At 38.7% G+C, this 19,723-nt stretch overlaps 1 long non-coding RNA gene across 1 annotated transcript in view; it reads right to left on the reverse strand.

Moving 5' to 3' along the window:
• Positions 1–19,723, reverse strand: part of LOC141748727 (uncharacterized) — a 79,532-nt gene that overhangs the window by 18,804 nt on the left and 41,005 nt on the right. Inside the window, exon 4 of the long non-coding RNA XR_012589084.1 lies at positions 9,157–9,308. This is a non-coding gene — a long non-coding RNA (uncharacterized LOC141748727). The remainder of the gene's footprint in view (positions 1–9,156; positions 9,309–19,723) is intronic.

Genomic DNA, 19,723 nt, shown 5'->3' on the forward strand with positions numbered 1-19,723 from the left:
GTGAAAACACAATTTTGCCTGCTCTTTCTGGGTTTGTTTCTTAGAAACTACTTATTCAATGCTTAGAGAAGTGACCTGGCCTTTAATCCAACATTTGTGTCGTTGCAACGCAACAGATATTTCAGAAAACTTTGGTCTGACAGAGTGCTTAACTCAAATTGTTTCTTTACAAACATCTTGACATATGGAGAACATTATCCTGGCAGCTTATGATGACCTATGGTCTACATGACTAGTGCTGTTATAACAGCAAGAAACATGTATGTAGTTAGAAAGGAAAAGTGAAGAGCAGGTTGAGTGTGTACACAGACATAGATAAAGTTTCAGCACTCTCCAAGGAATTTGACACACAATATAAACAATTATAATGAGTAAGAGAGTTATCCAAATCTTCCTAGATTACCATATAAATGTTTCTCCTCATATGCGTTACATTTTGGATAATAGCAATAGTATTTACTGGAATGAAGAATTACTTCTGTAAGCTTGGGATTGTGTCTAATATAACTAAATGTGAAGTCTCTGGAACAAGCCTTCTGATAACTCAACGAGAATATTATTACCTACTATTGATCCAAGAACTGAGCTGAAATTTGGAAATTTGAGTTATTTCAGTTAGAATGGAAAATACTGGAACTTCCACAGCTATGATTCCAGACTTCAAAATAAGTTTCAGATATTCCCTTTATCTTTTCTCAGAAACGACAGTTATAGTGCTATTATGCTTTGAAACACAACAATTTATCAACAAAAACCACAACCCAAACCCCCAATCACCTATGATTCACCTCCTTCATCTGAACCACATTATTAAAGCTTTTAATACCCGAATATATCTCACATTTTTATGAAGACAGTAGTCATAATAAAACACCAGTTCACTCATTCATTTTCATAGCTACACAGATTTCTTTTTAAATTATAGAAATCCATCTTGATAAACAATTCAAGTTTTGGATGGGCATAAGTCTCCATATAGTGTCTTTATCTGAAGCTAATGACACAACTCAGCTTTGGAACTTCTCTTCAGTTGTATTAGATACTCCAGCCTAGTAACTCTTGCTGAACCAGTACTGTGTAGAGCAAAGATCTCATTATACATTCAGAGTTTAACCCTCAATATTGGTATTTAACTGGCCACTTAACTAAAGGTGTTGGTACCGGTATCTCAAAACTTTGCTTTTTGAGCTCCATTGCTCTCCGTTCATCAGGCTGGGAGAGGGCTGCATGCTTACGACACTTTGTACTGCCTCACTCTGTATTTGTAGAAGTCCTTGTTCTAGTAATCCATTTTTTTCCACAGGACCAGCATCTGACCGACCTGTTCCTTTCCATTTTTTGCATCAGTGGTACATTTCCTTGTTTTCACAAACAATGTATTATTTCTGTAAATCTTCACGTGTCACAAGTTGGATTAAGATCAGGTATTAAAAGACAAAATCATACAAAAATAGTTTCCAGCTTTCATCATCCTCATTAACAACAATTTCTTTTAACTTCTCCAAGGAATGATTAAAATTCAGTGGCAAATTCCATGGTCTCCTGGGGGGACCTTTCGTCTCCCTTTTCTGATCTTGCTCTGGAAGTCCAAATGCAACTGAGCACCAGCACCTAGACTCCTATTCCTTGGAAAGGCAGGTGCTAAAATGGGAAGTTCTCAAGCTGCAAGATACTGAATCAGACCTGAACAGATGCTCTCCCAGTTTTCTTGCTAGTATTAAGCTAGGTTGAAATTGATGACTGACCCAAAACCCCATACCCAGTGCCTGCAAAGTCTTTCACAGAGTAAATCCTGCAGCATTCCTTGACTTGAGTGACTCTGTCCAGCCACTCACCTGAGATATGATATAAATGAGAACCAAATACCTGAAATTAGTTTTGCATTACTTGGTCTTGAACATTTTGACCTTTCCACTTTGGAAATCCCCTCATTACCAAAAAAAGTTCAATAAATGTTCCATTCCATTTTCCTTAATTCTTTGAGGAGGAACTTCTTCACTTTGAGGGTGGCAGAGCACTGGAACAGGCTGCCCAGAGAGGTGGTGGAGTCTCCATCTCTGGAGACATTCAAAGCCCACCTGGACACGTTCCTGTGTAACTTGCTCTAAGATGACCCTGCTCTGGCAGGGCAGTTGGACTAGATGATCTCCAGAGGTCCCTTCCAACCCCTACCATTCTGTGATTCTGTGACATAGATAATCTCTGCTGAGAAATCTCAGAGCTTTCCTGGTCTCCTGTGTTCCACTGAACTTGTTTCCTGACAGGAGGAACCACAGATCTGTCCTCAACATTTCACACTGCTGCATTAGGGCTGGGTTTCATCACCTACCCAGATACTATAACAAGCACTCTTTGGTCCTTTCTGGGAAAGCTTTACTCATTATTCTACTTCTCCTCATGAAACCTCCAAGTTTAGTCATAATACTTTCTGGAAATTTTTGAGCTCCTCAACCATCTCCTGATTATTATTTCTTCTTTGTGACCCAAATAAGCTGGCAGACTTCAGGGTCTTACACATTTGAATGAATCAAGACAGGAAATAGTTGATAGAGCCAAGTATCTTTACTGTACCCTTCCCATTTGCAAAGATCACATGAAGTTGTATATTCCTACCTGCAGCAGAAATCAAGAGTAGTTGTCTGTTCACCAGCTCCAGCCTCTTTTATGTAGCACTCACTCCCAAGCACTCCTTCCTTCTCAGCTTCCCCTTCCTACCTACCAGGGCGCTTATGACCATGTCTGTTGTCTCCTTTCTGACACTTCTCTCATCCATTTTCTGTCTCACTTTCACCTTCAAACAATGACATTCTGCTACCCATATTTGCATTCCACATGCATTTGATTTGCGGGCCTGTGTTTAGAGGGGAGGCTTCTAATGCTCTGCTTCTCCCATTTAGTTTCATAATGGAGATCTCCTGATGAAAGCCATCCCCATACACTTTAGCGTCCACCTATGACAACCCTCAAGCATGCTCATGTTCACTTGTCATGGCTCAGCCAACTTACAGTAGGCTGGCAAGCTACAGAAAGTCAATTGTATTTCTGATTGAGAGAATGAAGCTCTGTCTTTGGGTCCGTTCTTCTTCTGGAAGTAATAGTAGCACTGGTTAGTGCCAACTTGAATGCTGGCTTTTGCAGCATTAGTCCAATCAAGCCAAGCAGAGAGGCTGTCTTTTTGTGTTTGGAACTAATGATTGGACACTTCGATCCCAAAGCACCTACTCAAATTGATTAAGCTGTGGCAACCCCATTACAACAGTAAGACAAAACATGGTAACTCACATGTCTTTCACAAGAGTTTAACCAAAGGCATTGCATACCTTGCATTTCTGACACTCTACACCCATGGACACTGTCGGGTTCATTGCTCATATGACAAGCAACAACTTGATCAGATTTACTTGGCCTAACATGTGCCCAAGAACTATGTCTTTCATGAACCATACTGTCAGGTCCCTGAGGAGGAAAAAGAATACAGTGCTCCTCCCTCTGCTGTTTAGCCTGAACATAATGTCCCCAGATCTGGCCAGTAGCATCCCAGCAGTGTGTGACTTTCTGCACTAGACTCAGCTTCACTCAATGGGAAAATTAATAATGGAGAATAAAAATAAAAGAAAATTATTTTTTTTTTTTAGTGCTTGAGAAAGTGGGCATCTCTTTAGCTGTCAGCTCAATTATTCCTGTTAGGAATTAATTTGTTGATGTTTCCACAGATACAACTTTCCAAAGCCCACACAAGGACAAATTACATGGCGTGGGGGTTAAAAAGGGAAAAAAGTTTTGTTTTGGTTTTTTTTGTATTATTTACAGTAGGGCTCAATAATTGGGAAACATGGATTGTACAAGAACTACTGCAAAATGACAACCATTAACATGTTATTCTATAGAACATTCAGATACTATGAATATTTTCCAGATGAAATCTGTCCAGGTTTTCTTCTAGCCAGTGTTCTGTGCTTAGTCCGGGAACATTAATGATGAAAATCTAGACAGCGTTACATTGTGTGAACTATTAGATGTACACGGATGATACTTGATTTTATATTGCCTTTGGCTTAGTCAGTTCATAGAATTTAAATGATCTGAATTCTGGCTAGCATCTGCTGTCGAATAAGTAAACAGTAAATCAAACTTAAGACTTCATTACAGAGTTGAAAGTCTGTTTTCCTACAGACCTGGTATACCACATGATGCAATCAAACACATTATTATCTGTCAAGCATCCAAAAATGAACTAAATGACTCATAAAAGCAATAAATAAGACATGGTCTCTGCTCCTGAAATACCTTACATTGTAAAATTAAAACAAGACCCCTAGCAAGGCTAAATTCTGGGGAACCAGGTTAGTCCTATGATGGAAAGGAAGAACGCGGGTTACAATTATGATAAAGCTCACAGACACACTCCTACAAGGGAGGAAGATGGAACTTACACTGCGCAAAGCTGCATTAGGCTAATAGTCCTGTACATGTTTTCTCCACACAGAAAATGTGAGTTACTTTATTCAGTAATTCTGTTCAGATGTTTTCCCACTATTCATATTTCCTTGGGCAGTAGATTCCAGCTTTTCCCCTAAATGAAGGTGTGTCTACTTCCCCACTTTTATTGTAGTAACCTACAAATCCATGAGGTTGTTGTAGGACACTCCTGATTTTAACTGAGTCTTTTTTTAGCTTTGGTAGATAGCAATCAATAGGTATTTCCAGTAAATCAGTGCTAATATCTCTTCTGACTACCAGTTGTTCACATACAAAAAAGTCAATACAGTTGAACTTTGAAAACTTCAAAGCAAAAAAATCCTGGTTCTGTGCAGCAATAACCAAAAAAAATCATAACTGCAGAGCATACTCAGCAGGTCTCCCTATGATTTACAATACAGCCTAATAACATTATGCCTCATGGAGAACAGGGAAGAATCTTACTCTACCCCACCATGCCTGGCTTCCGCGACAGACAGCAGCTGCTACTGAGATAATTTGCAGAAGACAGAGTGTATTTCAAGAATGCATTTAAACATCCAAACACAGCTGTACATATACATGACCATACACACATGAAAAGAAATATATGAAATAATTACAGAAGCCTCCATTATACTTACCGTTTACATTTTGCAATTAGGTACTAAGCCTTTTATATTTCAAATGCACATGGATTTTTTTTTTATTAGGAATGTCTAGTAGTCATAACACAAGCAATGCTTTTGCATTCTGTTAATTCAGACTTGCTAAAATAATTACATTTAAAAGTGTAGGTATTTGGACAACACCAGGTACAAAGCTCCAAACTTCTACTTCGGTTGTAACAGCCAAGGAGTACTACAGTGACACTGTAAACTGACCCTGCTGGTAATGACTTTTGTCTTAATAAATTAGACCTTCAACACCTGACAAGTATATCAAATGTTAAATGGCTCATGGTACCAATAAAGAGTATTGATAACTACTTTGGAACAGAATCAGATAAAATTTTGCACTGCATCTTACAAAGTCTGAAACTTTCACTATTGCCAAATCATTTTTCCATTTATAGACATTTTAAAACATTATTTAAAATTGTCTCAGAACCATTCTTTATCCAGAACTCAAATGAGGGATGTGAAGAACAACTATTCAAATTTTTGTCTTATCTACATTGTTCAAATCTTGCCATAGACTTCCTCTGCTATAATCCATCCTGTTTCCTCAGGATAAAAATCAATGTCCTGATATGCTTTCCACCATTATAGAACCTTTCCCTATGTTTTCCATCATGTGTGCTTCATATACCCTAATTCATCTTTATAACCACTTCATTTAAACGACTGGCACTTTCAAACAGGGCACTGAAGCATAGCAAGGTCAAAGATGTTCAGCAGTTTAATGATCTGATTCAAGATGCCCAGGACCATATTTTTCAGAGTACCTTACATATCAAAAACATAGCTTCTATTGATTTGCTCGAGTCAGAGCTGGACACCTTCTTAGCACTTGTACATGAGGACCTCAAATAACATACCTAGAAAGCCACCACCACACAAATTCTGTGAGCCCAACCAATTTGGTTTATACACCTCACCTAGAGACACAAAGCACCATGAGGGCAGGCATCAGCACAGAATTAATTTCTCCAGAACAGTGTTCATCTACGCTACCAAGAGATGATCCCTTTTCTGCAGTCCCTCTCACCCCTATCCATCATTCTAACAGCTGCAAAAAGTGAGGCAAGGATTCTACAGAAAACTAAGCTCTTTAATATTTGCGAAGTCTTTTCCTCAAAGCAGGTCCATCATGGGCACCTTAACAAGCGTCAGTCACAGAAGAAAAAAGGTAGACTGAATGTATGTATGCCAAAAAGCACACATGCAAGGGGATGGGAAAAAGTTTTGTTTAGCATTTTATAACTTTTATGTGCTCTAATTTGCAACCTTAACGTTTTCAATGTTATGTTTTGAAAAAAATCAGAAAGTCGACCATGTGGCATCGTGCTGGCACCTGTATGATTCATCATCAGTTACAGCCCTTATATCTGCCACTGGAGCTAAGAGTAACTGATAGTAACAGTACATAGTCATCCTGATGTATGCCACTACGAAAGGGGATAACACACACTTCCAACTTGGCCAAGTATCAGTAGATTTTCACTGAGAAGGAAAGGATACATCTCTAACACAAAAGCAAATGTCAGCTTTCTACATCAAAACAAAGAACTGCTAGAATGTAAAAAGAAAAACACGGGTCTGGGGGAGGGAGGGGGGCGGGGGGAGAGAAACAAAAAACTCCTGGAACACACTAGAATTTGTTAGCACTGAAGAAATAATGTATTTTTATGTAGCCTTGTGCACAGAACTGGCAGACCTGTTTTGGCTTAAGCTTCAAAAATATGAAAAAAGGAAAAAAAAAATCAGACTTTGATGGACAACTAGCATGGAAAATTTCATGCAAAAAGTCAATATCTGGAAATGTTTTAAGCAACTGAAAACATCTTCTAATGGTATGTGTCAAGCAAACTTAATAATAGGCAGCTGAGCCAGGTGTGACTATAATAAAATTGTTATTCTTTTGTGATTCCACAGCCAAAGAGTTAGTATAATTTGCCTAACGACACAAATCTTCCAAAATATTGTTTTCGGTATTAGGACTAACTCATCTTACGAATATACAATATTATATAAACGTCATTTTTAAAGTAAGAAGTGTCCACCAAACTTGGATCAAATATATGCATTTTGTTAACAGCAATAATACTTCATAAAACTTCAGAGGTTTTAATGGATTTCCTTTCCAGACACTAACCGTACAGATTTTCCTTAGTTGATGTAGAAAACGCCTGCATCTTTAAATCCCAAATCGGTACTTTCATGCTAGTAAACAAGAATAAGAAATAAAGCTGGTCATAAGACACTGAGATCTTGATTAATAAAACATTATTTTAATATATTCCTAGAAACAGAAATTTAACTGTGACTATTGCAGTGGTATTTCTCATCAGAAGCAAAATGCAAATGGAAAGAATCTAAGTGAAAGGTATTCAGCATTTTTTCTTTCAGATGCAATAATCACAAGGTCAGTCTAATTTATCCCAAGTGACATGTCATTCCATTGGCAGTCTACAAAATTTCTCCAGAATCAGGCCCTGAGTATTCTCTGCTACTAGCTGTATTCTTTACAATTTTGTTTTAAAGTATCTATACTACATGACTGGGCTCAGTGGTCCAAATAGGTGGGATAGAGCAGACGGTATCATAAAAGTAGTCACAAAATGTAAAAAATACAAATACTCCCTTATGTTAAAACACAAGCGAACTACAGTTACTGGCCCTTAACAGGACAATCCTTAAACCTTCCTAATACTGTATTTAAAGCATTAAGTAGTAAAAGGAAAGTTTTTTGCCATTTACTAAAGGTCTGCACTCAAGTTAGCATGGTTCAGAGCCGAGACCTATTTTCACTCATGAGAAGGCAAACGTACACTGAACTGTAGCTACTCTGTTATCCTACTGACTGCATATTAGCAAGCATCTGGGGAGAAACAGCAAGGAATTGTCACCTCACAAGGAACTGGCAGCAGGAGGGGTGGGGGGAAGGCTCTTCCTGCCTTCCCAATGCAAGTCTGCTTTGAGTGGTCTCATCTGCCAGAACCCAGTACAGAAGGCAACGAATACTCAACACTAGCAATGAGCATATCCTCAGCCAAGAGATAAACCCACACAATAAACAGTGTGCAAAAGATTTCAAACATATATAGATACATATACATATATGTATGTGTATATATATATGAAAAAAAGCCTTTGAGTCCCATATTTAAAAGTGTGCATGGTTTATTACCATCAAATGAGATGTAAAAAAGCACAGATCTTGGCTGGCTAAAGTTGAGAGCAGCACTAAGTGCCCATAGACTCTGCCTGCCTTAAGAAATCAGATCCTGCTGTAAAATAACAGACTTTAGCACATTCTGTAGAATGACATCACCCAAAGTGGCCTGCCAAAAATGTTACTTTTACATTTCTTCAACAAGAAGATTTCCTTTCACCACTCCTTTTAATTTTTTATATTTTTTTTTGTTAGTCAATCTTTCAAAAATACAAAAGTTCTAAGTATTTCCAGGCCTCTAGATTAGCAGCTTTTAACACAACCAAATGACTATGCCTTTTAAAAATGTTGCGCATATATATATATATATATATATATGTATGTATGTATCTTTTTGCCTGGTTCTTTTTAGTAGATTTGTATTTGCAACCGTGCTGAGACAAAATAATACAAGTTGATGCAATTACCATACTGAAATTATTTTTTTCCTTTTGGTTTATCACTATCCCACTGAAGAATACTCCCATTTTATGTGAACAGTGAAAGTACGTCTACTCATTTAATGAGTTGTAAGTAACCCACTGGATATTACTGAACATGAACAATAAGATAAATCAGACAAATTAGAAAACTTTTGCATTTTCAGGGAAGCCTTTTAAAGGTTACTGGATGACAATTACAAGTAATGCATTCCACCCTTCCAAACAGTGTCAGAAAAAAAAAAACCACACACACACACAAAAAAACCCCAAAAAAACAAACCCAGTTGCTAAGTTAGTTGCAGAAATTGTGTTTCTTTCACTGAAATATTCAAGATAAAATATTCACTTTTTCACTTCTGATGAGGGTTTTGCATCTTACCTTTGTAGAAGCCACAGCTAAAGTACACAAAAGTTTTTTTTCTTTGGCACTCATTGTTCTCAGGTGTTACTACTTTCTCCATTAGTAACTTGTATAAAGTCAACATCTGGTTCCTCACTGCAGAAATTGTGTCTTCATTACTAGGTCTGAACCTAAATAAGAGAATTCAATATTAGTTAATGGTGTAAAGCCTGGGATATTTTCCCTTTTGAAAACCTTAGAAGGGAGGAAAAAAAAAATTACAGCGTGTTCAAGCTAGGAGCATAAGTTAAGAGTTATATATACAACCCAATACCATTTCTTTGACTTAAAAGAGTGTTTTAAGTTTCTTTTGTAGTTCTTGTTTTTAAGAAAATGAACAGAAATGCTACTGAAATCCATATTTTTTTGGACAGGAGCTGGACTAAATTTGAAGCGCTTTGTACAGTACGGGAAATAAAACAACTTCAGAGAACAATCCAGTGTTACCAAGGGGAGAGACAATATAGTCCAATGCAATTTTCTGATGTTTTAATCCAATGCTGCAATGTCTTAAACACGACAAAAATTGTCATACACCTAATAAATATTTATATAGTGTATATGTGCGCAATATCTTTTATAGTCAAAATTTTGGAGGAAACACTATTCTTTAATTATTTTTCTCAATGCTTCCACAATGATTTTTTAATATAGATTGATTAAATTACGAAAAGTAGAGCAGGTAATGAATGCCACTATTTTGATTTGCTTACGAAGTATCTAATGTTCTCCAAGAACACATGTTGCAGTGTTCATGTAAGAAATATTTTTTAAAGTTATTTTTTATTATTTATTTATTTTTAAAGAGTCTAGGCAATAGTAAATTAAGAACCCCCAATTTACACTGAATTAATCTATCATCTGTGACCCCTTTTTAATGTAAACCTTGAGAAATTTTCAGTTACTTTGCGTTATGAGTAAATGAAGGAGAACCAGGTTTTGAGAGTCTCATTTCATGATTTGCAGCTCTTTCTTCTGTATGTTATCCAATTACCATTACATTAGTGATGCTTTCTGTTGCCTGTCTTCAGATGACTGATAAAAGACTGATACTGTGAAACTGGCATTCTGTTTTCTTGTGACAAGACAAGAAAAAAAAAAAGAATTCACATCATATTCAAATACACTGATCCCACTGTGGCTCAGTGAAGTGAATGCAGTCTTACCCAGGCATAAAATGAACTCTTATTTGTTCTATTAGCTTAGTGATTCCAGGCAGCAGAGGATCAATTTAGATTAAGTATGTTTATACAATGGAACGCATTCTTAAAATACAGAGGAAAAAAAAAACCACATGAACCTATTGTACAGAGAAAGGAAGATTTGATTCAGTTCTGTATACAATATAATATTTAGTAAAATTACAGTTTTGAAGTTAAAACAACATCCTTGCGTTTACAGTGGCTTTGCTTGCAGATTTTACTCCTCTTTCTTGAAAGGACATCGCAGCAAGGTAAGATTAAAGACAAACTTTATAAAACACCATTTTGTGGTATTAACTGTAGAAAAAAAGAGAGGAACTTTTCCCTTCAATACTTGTCAAGGCTGCTATAAGAACTTCAGCGCCAAATGCTCAGGTTACACTTAATCCTCCAGCTGCGAGGTGACAATTAGCACCAAAATCTCTAGAAAAGCTTTCAGCTCACAACAGGTGCTTCACCATTGTGTTCAGGTTTAAATCAGAATCTGGCAGAGTGAATGTCCCACCTCCCGCCACCCCTCCCCTTTGAAACAACTCTTATTACAGCCACTATTAGAGCAGCTCCACTCTCATTTTCTCCAAAAAGACCAAACGTGACTTTCTCTCTTTTGTTTGAGTGCTTTTTTCGATTATCTTTCTTCATCCATCTGACTGAGAGATCTGAAGGCAGGAAGTGGAATTTATTCGTTGTGTATTATGAGTTTACTACTTCTTTCCTGACTGGTGGAAACAGGAACAAATCCTTTGGGAGCCATATAATTATACTGACAAAAATCAGAAAATCTTTGCCTTTCTCTAGGCAGTTTCAGAAATTACAGTCCAGAAAAACCTCAGAAGTACCTCAGTCTGTAATATTAATATTGTATCTGTATTAAAGTATGAATTATAGATCTGAATCTCTCTGTAGTATTGTGCATTATAAAATTTCCTTCCCTATCAAAAAACATAAATGTTCTTTAGATTAAAATTTATGTCTGTCCTTTAGAACATCTTCACAAGGCAGGAATGACAAAGTGCTTCTTACAAATACAAACACTGTTAGAACACTTCTCAGAAATTTTCTTTTTTCCAATGGAGAGGCACGCTCTACGCAGAAGGAATATTTATTAGAAAGAATTCCCTCCTTACTAGCCAGTCAAGCTTTTCTGATCCAGTAACAAATACTTCCTGGCAAAATAAGCAATTTAGAACCCTGCAATACTCAAGGGAGGCTGACTGCCTAGTGAATTAATCATTTATAATGAAGAAAATGGTTATGAGGGATATCAAAAGATGTAGTAAAACATGATGGCACTTAAAAGAATAAAAAATCTTGATGTTTGATCTAACTTGTTTCCATACGGAGACAAGACTGATAATACAAACCAGATACTTCTTTGGTGTGATTCAGTTTATAAAGTCAAGTTTCCCCAACACAATGACAAAACAGCAAGGAGATTAATCATGCATGATTTCCAGTTTTTCTTTCTGCTCTGCAACTTGCAGAGCCCTTTTGCTATTACCTTTCTGGGCCATGCTCCTGACTGCTCCTCCCAGTTTTGTGCTGCTTTCTGGTTTCTTTCCACATCCTGTGGACAGATCCCAGCAGTTCACACCCTGCCCCTGGCAATCAGTCCCCAGAAAACTCAGCTCCCAAGGTTTATGGCCGATTAACTGTAATCTATATCTATGCAAAAATCCCATGCTGCAGGATGCAGGAGAGTGAACACTAGCCACGTTGCTGGTACAACAGTGCTCAGTTCTGGATCCTGCTCTAACCCAACTACCAAGGGGTATAGGGGATTTGGATCATTGGGTTATACAGATCTGGAATTACCAGTGTGCAATCTGGAACTTCCGCATGACAACAAACCCTCCTGCAGCTGAGACCTGCAACCTGTTTACCATGATTGTTTTCTAAAGTATTTCTGCTCAGGAGAATCTCAGATGGCATTAATCTATTGGACTCTGAAAAACCCTAATGATGTGACAGTTACTTGGAGAGAATGGTACCCTAAATAGTGTGCCTGTACGTGCTAAGCCTTTAGTAATAATTTCTATTGTTATTTCTCCATCACTTTAAATTTTGTAATAATCAATACCAAATTGTGCATTTCTTTTCCCCCACCGTGGATCTGAAGCCTCCTCTGGATCAGAAGTGAAGAATACCATGGGAGGGAGGGTACATAAATACCACGGGAGGGAGGGTCACATAAATACCACACCTTCTACACACAACTGAAGGTGTAGCTGTATACTACCTATCACAGCAGGCATTATCTCATGGTCATAACACGGAAATAGCTCCCAGTTATGCTGAAATTTCTTGCCATTCTTTTAGGATGGCTATAAGAAATAATTAATCATAGAATAATAGGACTGTCTAGGTTGGAAGGGACCTTTCAGGTCATCAAGTCCAATCATCAACCTAACACTGACAAAACCCATCACTAAACCATGTCGCTAAGCACCATGTCTACCTGTCTTTTAAATATCTCCAGGGATGACGATTCCACCACTTCCCTGGGCTGTACTGAAGCAGGTAGCTAAAATAATGGCAATCTTCAAGGTCAGTACACTGTGAACATGGCCTTACACAAAGCAAAAAAGACAGAGAGGTCTCCTTGGAACAAGGGACAGCTTTGGTAAAGCCGATTTTGAAAAAAGGTGCAGATGAGACAAATCAGTCTGAGAATATTAAAACAGAAGGCAAGAACAGAGAAGAAAATCTGTGTCACTGACAGTTTGCCATTGGCAGGAATAAGCTTCTGTATTGAAATAAGTATATTCATATAACAGCAGCAAATCCAGTTTTCACAACTCTGTTTAATAGAATTCGTAAGATACAGTTGTACTAAGTAGCAGAAATAATTTTTTTTCTTACTAAAAAATTAAAACAAGAATTCAAAGTCTCAAATTTTTATAAATCAAAATTACCTCAAACAAAACTGGCATGAACACTTAAATGTAAACAGCATATTCTCTTTAATTGCCGTAGTGCAACCAGTACAACTTTCAAGAGGAAAGTCTGGAGTCTTTCATTCTGGAAACAGCTAGAATGATCATGGACTTTTTCATTTTTTCTCCACATTATTTTAAAGCTAGTAAATTCATTGAAACTGATCTCCTCCTATAACATCCATAGGTTTCACAAAGCAGCAAATTTGTATTGAAAAGAAAATCTTCACCTAAATGTTTCCAACGTACTTTCCCAGAGAGAGGTTTAGTGAATAACTTGACACGGTTGCAGGATGACACAAAGAAACTGCCCTGTCTAATTACTTCATTAGGCAGGCAATCAGCAGAACACACACAAAGCCAAAAAGACAGGATTTTGACTCCTAGCCATCCTAGATTTCATGCCAATTACAAAGATCAGTGGACAACCTGAAGTCATCAGTATGTTATATGTTTCATTGAAAAAATATTAATCTTTTTCAGGGATTTGCACTGACTGTAGCAAATACCCTATACAGGAAGATGAATTTCACTCTGATGAATTATTTTGTTATCAACAGCTTAGGATTCAGTGGGAGCGTTAAGTACAAGACAAGATTTAATTGTCCTAGTTTTTCAATAATTGTAATAAAACAACAGGTCTCTGATCCAAAATTTACAATCTAAACAAGATTGAAAACAGCAGGGAAACACTGAACAAGTATTGATCACTACAAACAGAAGCAATCTCAGGAAACCAGAAGCCTATTGCTGGTGACTGTGTGCAAGTGAAAGAAGAAAGTTAGATTTATTTTGGGGTCCTTCTAAGGAGCCTCTCCAAAATGTGAAGGAAATGTGAGAACATAAAGGAACTTCATCTGGAAATGCATTGAACGAGTGACAGAGTAATGTCTCAGCACTGCAAAAGGGGCAAAATAATAAGGAAAATACATTAGAATTAAAGATATCAGAAAGAAAGAGGAAGAAATCAGGAAGCATCTATATAGGCTAAGAAGTGGACAAAAGGAGAAAAAGTTTAAGGAGTAAACTGAAAGCAGTGCAAGGAATGAATGTGCTAGCTTACAGAACTTCAGCGGTTTTGCTGAGGAGAGAGGAGAAATGATGGATGCAGCCCAGTGTGGGATAATCCTGAAGTCAGAGAACATATGCTTTGAGTTTAATCCAACTGTAGAGTTCTGGCAAACATGCTGCATTTATAGAGGCAAATACATCAACTTTAATTTTTTAGCAGCTGTGCTGTCCTTTAATTTCTTACACCCTGAAGTGTACACTTGTACCCCTTTTGCTTACCTCTAAAAAGCAGATCACTTAGAACAGCCCAGCCTTTCTATCTAAAGCCAACTAACAGCCCTTGCCCACTGGAATTTTCTTTGAGATGTACTGTTATTTTCCACTTGTTCTGCCCGTTCTCTTCTTAATCAAATGCACATTGAAGTGTCTTCCTAAGAAGGCTGTGCCACACCTGCAGGAACCAAGACCCTCCAGTTCAGCTGGCAAGCTTATCCCTAGGAATCCCAAATTACCCCAGATCCAGAAAGCCTCCTCTCTTTTACAATTGAAGCTTCTCCTCCCAGACCCACCAGCTCTCCTAGCTCTGCTCACCTCCACACATTTCAACCCTACTCAGTGTATCAGAGCTGACTGCCATCAGCAACAGACCACCACTAATTGCACTTTTCCTTCCAGCCCTCCGCTGAGGATTTTCCTCACACACCTCTGGTCACTGCTCTGGAGCTCTCTCCAGCAAAGCCAAGCTGCCAGGCCTCTTTACAGAGTTCAGTAGGAGGCAGTACCTGCACCTCTCCCCCCAAACCCAATCAGGCCTTCACACCAATTAAGCTTATTGACACCACATTTTATACATTCCTTCACAATGACGGCACATACTTTCTTAAAGCAAACAAACCTTTTAACGTGAGAGCACAGCACAAGGTCCCAAAGCGTAAAGCAGTCAGCTCTGGCACAGCAACCCAGCCCCCTTGAAGCCAAAGGGGAGAAAAGGATGTTGCGACAACGCTGTAAAAAAGCAGAAAGCATTAATTTTACACCTGGTGTTGTTTTCTTCCCCTGGCAGCTGGGGGACAGGAGGAGCTGCATGAAGGTGAGGGGTGCAGAAGTGGGAACCTGCGTTTTAAGGCCACTGGGGGCAGGAGAGGGGCATTTGCCCGGGGCAGCAAAGGCAGAGGAGGGTGAGGACGGCTCCGCTCCTGGTCCCTCGCTCAAGGGCCCCTCCGGCTGCCCACCCCCAGCCCTGCCTGTCTCTGCAGGGGGTAGGGAGGAACGTCCCATGGGGGACAAGAAGGGAAAATCCCGCTGGACTGGTTTAAAAGAGGAGCCTGGGCTGACCACCACCAGCACATGCGAATGAGCCAAGAGGTAACACTGCCCGCTTCCTGCGCCTCAGGTGTCCATTTTACAGATGCCACTAGTAATACCTTGCTGTGGCAAAGCTTTTCTGTAAGCATGAACTGGCTGGTAGTAGTTCTGATGATGGAGGCATTTCCCAAGGCCAGCCTCTTGTACAAATGCATTTATTCTCTAGATCACACAGGAGCAAACTGCTGTACCTCACTGCAGGCACCTGCAAACCATTCCTGCAGAAAGCTATTACCTGCAGGCCTGTTTGTTTGTTTTTACAACTGCTGAACCTACACAAACCCCACTGACATGAATGGGTGCAGAAGCTCTACGCCCCTGAGCACTGGAGCACATGTAAAAGTCAGCCAGCTCCTCATTAGTTAAATGGCAGGTGTCCCCTGGCAGTGTCCCACGAACTCATTGATACAAGCAATGCCTTTGGAGCATGGCCGGCCTCTTCTGGGGAACGGACCGGTCTTGCATCCCGAGGCACATCTTGTGAATGCACCACATTTCTGCCCACCTCCGGCACATGGAGGAAATTTCATCTGGCAGAGACCATCGGTAATGGTCTCTGTGCAGTGCGTCAAACGGGCTTCCAGTATTGCTTCAGTGAGACATAAATTTCCCAGTATTGCTTCGGTGAGACATAAATTTCAATCTTGTTTGTTCAGAAATGACTAGCACCTGGTGTTGCCAAGAAAACCCAGCTCTCTGAAACATACAAGCTCTAATTATTTATTAAGATATTTTTTGGCTCCTTTTGAGCTTTGTATTTTGTTTTCATTTATCAGACTGAGCACTGGTTGGCTGTATACTGAACTAGACTATGACCCCTGATTCACTCTTCCACCAATTCTCTTCATATCTCTTAATTGTCTTGAAATAGCCGGACTTCTGCATGGTAATCAGCGTTCCTGTGAACTTAAGACACTGGAAATCCTAAAATGATTAGATTTCTGGAGAGCTGAATGAACCAGTATCTGCAAATGGTATGTAGTGGTCCGAGCACAGAACTTTGTGAACCACTGACTTCACGCCCTGGGTCTGCCTTGGTGTTCCACCTCTGCCCTTCCCTTCGCAGTAAGAGGAGAATCTATCTATTTACCTACCCCCCAAGTCAGGGGAATAAATCTTGAGTGTGACATAAGTGCTAACACTGTAATTAGCAGAAAAGACTTTCCCTGTTCATCTCAACATATTCAACAACAGATGCCTATCACTTTAAAAAGACCAATCAAAATGTAAAAACATCTATTCTGGCCAGAATATTTTTAAAACAGAAAGTATTCAAGACAGAATTGTCTTGACAGTGCCTGCTGTAGAATACTCAGGCCAGCTCATTTTGTTTTAAAAATTTAAATGGAAACCTTGTAGGACCCGCTTTTGTATTTTTCTGCTATAAAATAATAATAAAAAACCCCACTGTTATAAACAAAAAAGAATTTTCTTAGTGCTGGTAAATTAAGACATTGTTTGTAATGCCCACGAGGAGGAAACTTGGGATTTACTGGTTTCGGATCCAAAGTGTCATGGAGCATTAAGAAGAATCCTACAAAGCTGCCTGACCTCAGGCTTTGTGGAATTCTCTGTCCCACAGCACAACGAGGCTACAGCCCCACTTCTGCCTTGTAGTAGTATCTTGAAAAATCGATCCCACAGGATTTTGGCCCACAGAGGGTGGAAAGGCGGATGCCATTTTGATCAACTAATCTCTAGTTATTGTATAGTGAAACATTAATTTACACAGAAGAGGAGAAAGGCAAAGGTAATTGCCAAAGCAAATCAGGATGAATGTTTTCTGTAAAATACACAGACAGATCACATAAAGAGAAGTACAAACCTGAAGCCCTCACAATTTCCAAGGTAAATTCAAACAAGCGTCTGGGGAAACCAGAAAATAGCCCATCATATTCCCATAGCAAAAGTGAAATTGTCGGTTTTGCTCCAAACATTTAACATCACATTTATTTTCTCTGTGTTGTGAGACTGTAGATGCAGGCTGTAGGAATAAATATTCCACAACAGGAAAAAGAAATATTCCATAATATTTCAAGAGAAAGATATTTCAAAATTCAGGCTTATTTCAGTCTTACTTAAAAATAAAATATAAAGAGAATGTGGATATCTTATAAATACATATGTTGGAGGTAGGCTAACAATGTTGATTTTCTTGTTCTGCAGAGTTTCAGTTTCAAGCAAACAACTAAACAGCACTTGCATAAGCCACAAGTGTCAGCCTTTCTTTCAAAGCTTTCCAAGAGATTAGATCCCTAAACCCCAGTATCACATCTTGAAGAATTACTGATATAAAACCCAAATTTTCCATCCATAAAGACATTAACACCCAGCTCTGCCAAAACATCGACCTTCTCAGTCGAGGAGTGTTAAATGATGCATGACCATAGTTTTATACTCAGACAGACACATGAAATAAAGTTATAAAATGTTTTAAGGTCATCCTAGGAAAATGATAGCAAACATGACTGGAAAGTACAGACTGATTCATTGAGAAATTATCAACTAATTTTTAATCTTTTCATGAACATTATGGAAAGAGCAGTCTGCAGAGTTAGTCAGGATGATTTGTCACTGTAAGAGCCTGTGTTGATATTTTATGTTGCTACTGAACAACAGACGAGCAAGTCTGCAGGACCAAAGCTTTTAAGACAACTGGTCTCAGCCACCTCTCTGATTACAAGGTAGTGATTTTTGACAACTGAAAACTAGCAATTACCATGCCAACTACCTATGAAGGAAAAAAATATTTGTGATTTGAGCAAATAATTAGTCACATGAAGAATATTTTTAATTTTATAACTTGACTACCTACGTCAAGAGTAGGTAAAAGTAGAGACAGTAATTCAAATGTTGTCTGATTTTTAGAAAATATTTAATGGTTCTAAGGTTTCATCTTTAAAGTGGTAATAACATCTACTGTTTTACAAAGTGCAGCTAGTATGTATGCGATTCACGATACATTTCAGATAGAAACAGTTATATAAGGGCCAGGTCTTGAGGAAACAAATGAGTTACAGAATTGATAATTTGCCAGTTCTTCAGGGTTCAAGCCCTAGGTGAAATGGGAACATAAGTTTGTTACAATATAAATTTTCTGGTGGTATATATGAAATCACTTTATTGATCATGGAAGAGTTTCTCGTGAAAAAGTCCCTGCTGTACAAAAACGATACTGTTGGCTCTGAATGTCCTTTTTGCTCACAGTCTTGGCAGAGAAAGCGAGGACTCACTGATAAGAAGGGACTCTTATCTCCAGAGGTGGTCCTCAGGTCAGAGTTGAGGAATGTTGGCTGGATAGCACAGGGAGCATGTGCTGCTGCTGCTGCCTAGTGTATGTTTATCTGTTTCTTCCACGAGCACCTAATGCTCCATGACATAATTAGGACCAAGAGTATAGCTATATACAAAAAGAACAAAATATTTCATCAATGGCAGCAACATCCAGAAGTACATTACTAAGAAATAAAATATTTTTGAGCTTCAGGAGAAGAATTAGAATGGAAATAAACCTTCAGACATGCATTTTTAATTACCAGATATTAGGAAAGAACATTGCCTTTGGGGGAGTTTTTCTGAAGCTAGCAACTGTCATATTTCTTGTGCCTTTTTCCCAATATTGGAGGCAGAGAGCCAGCCTAGACGAACAAAGGCAATTCATATGCCATTGCCAAAACTCACGCGCACCTGTAAGAAGCTTATACCTAGAGATCATTCTTAAGTTTCTAACTGCCAAAGTTGTTTGAGTGGCAGAAAAGAAATGCAGTCGCTGAGCAATTGCAAACCCCATTTAATCCAGAAAGACAGAACAAGCAAACCCGAGTGCTTTTTAATCAAAGGCTGAGCCATCCAATATGACCATCTGAGTGCCACGAAAGCAACAGGAGTTAGAGGGGTCAGAAGCAGAAGCTGTAGAGGAGAGTGAGTGTCGTCCCCCCCTCCAGCAGTGACTATGCTTATGGCATAACGGGATTGCACAGGCAGCCATGGAGACATCACCTGGAGATTGCCGCTTTATTAGCAGCAGGAGAG

The sequence above is a fragment of the Larus michahellis genome, chromosome 9, assembly GCF_964199755.1.
Source record: "Larus michahellis chromosome 9, bLarMic1.1, whole genome shotgun sequence".
In the NCBI taxonomy this organism is placed as follows: domain Eukaryota; kingdom Metazoa; phylum Chordata; class Aves; order Charadriiformes; family Laridae; genus Larus; species Larus michahellis.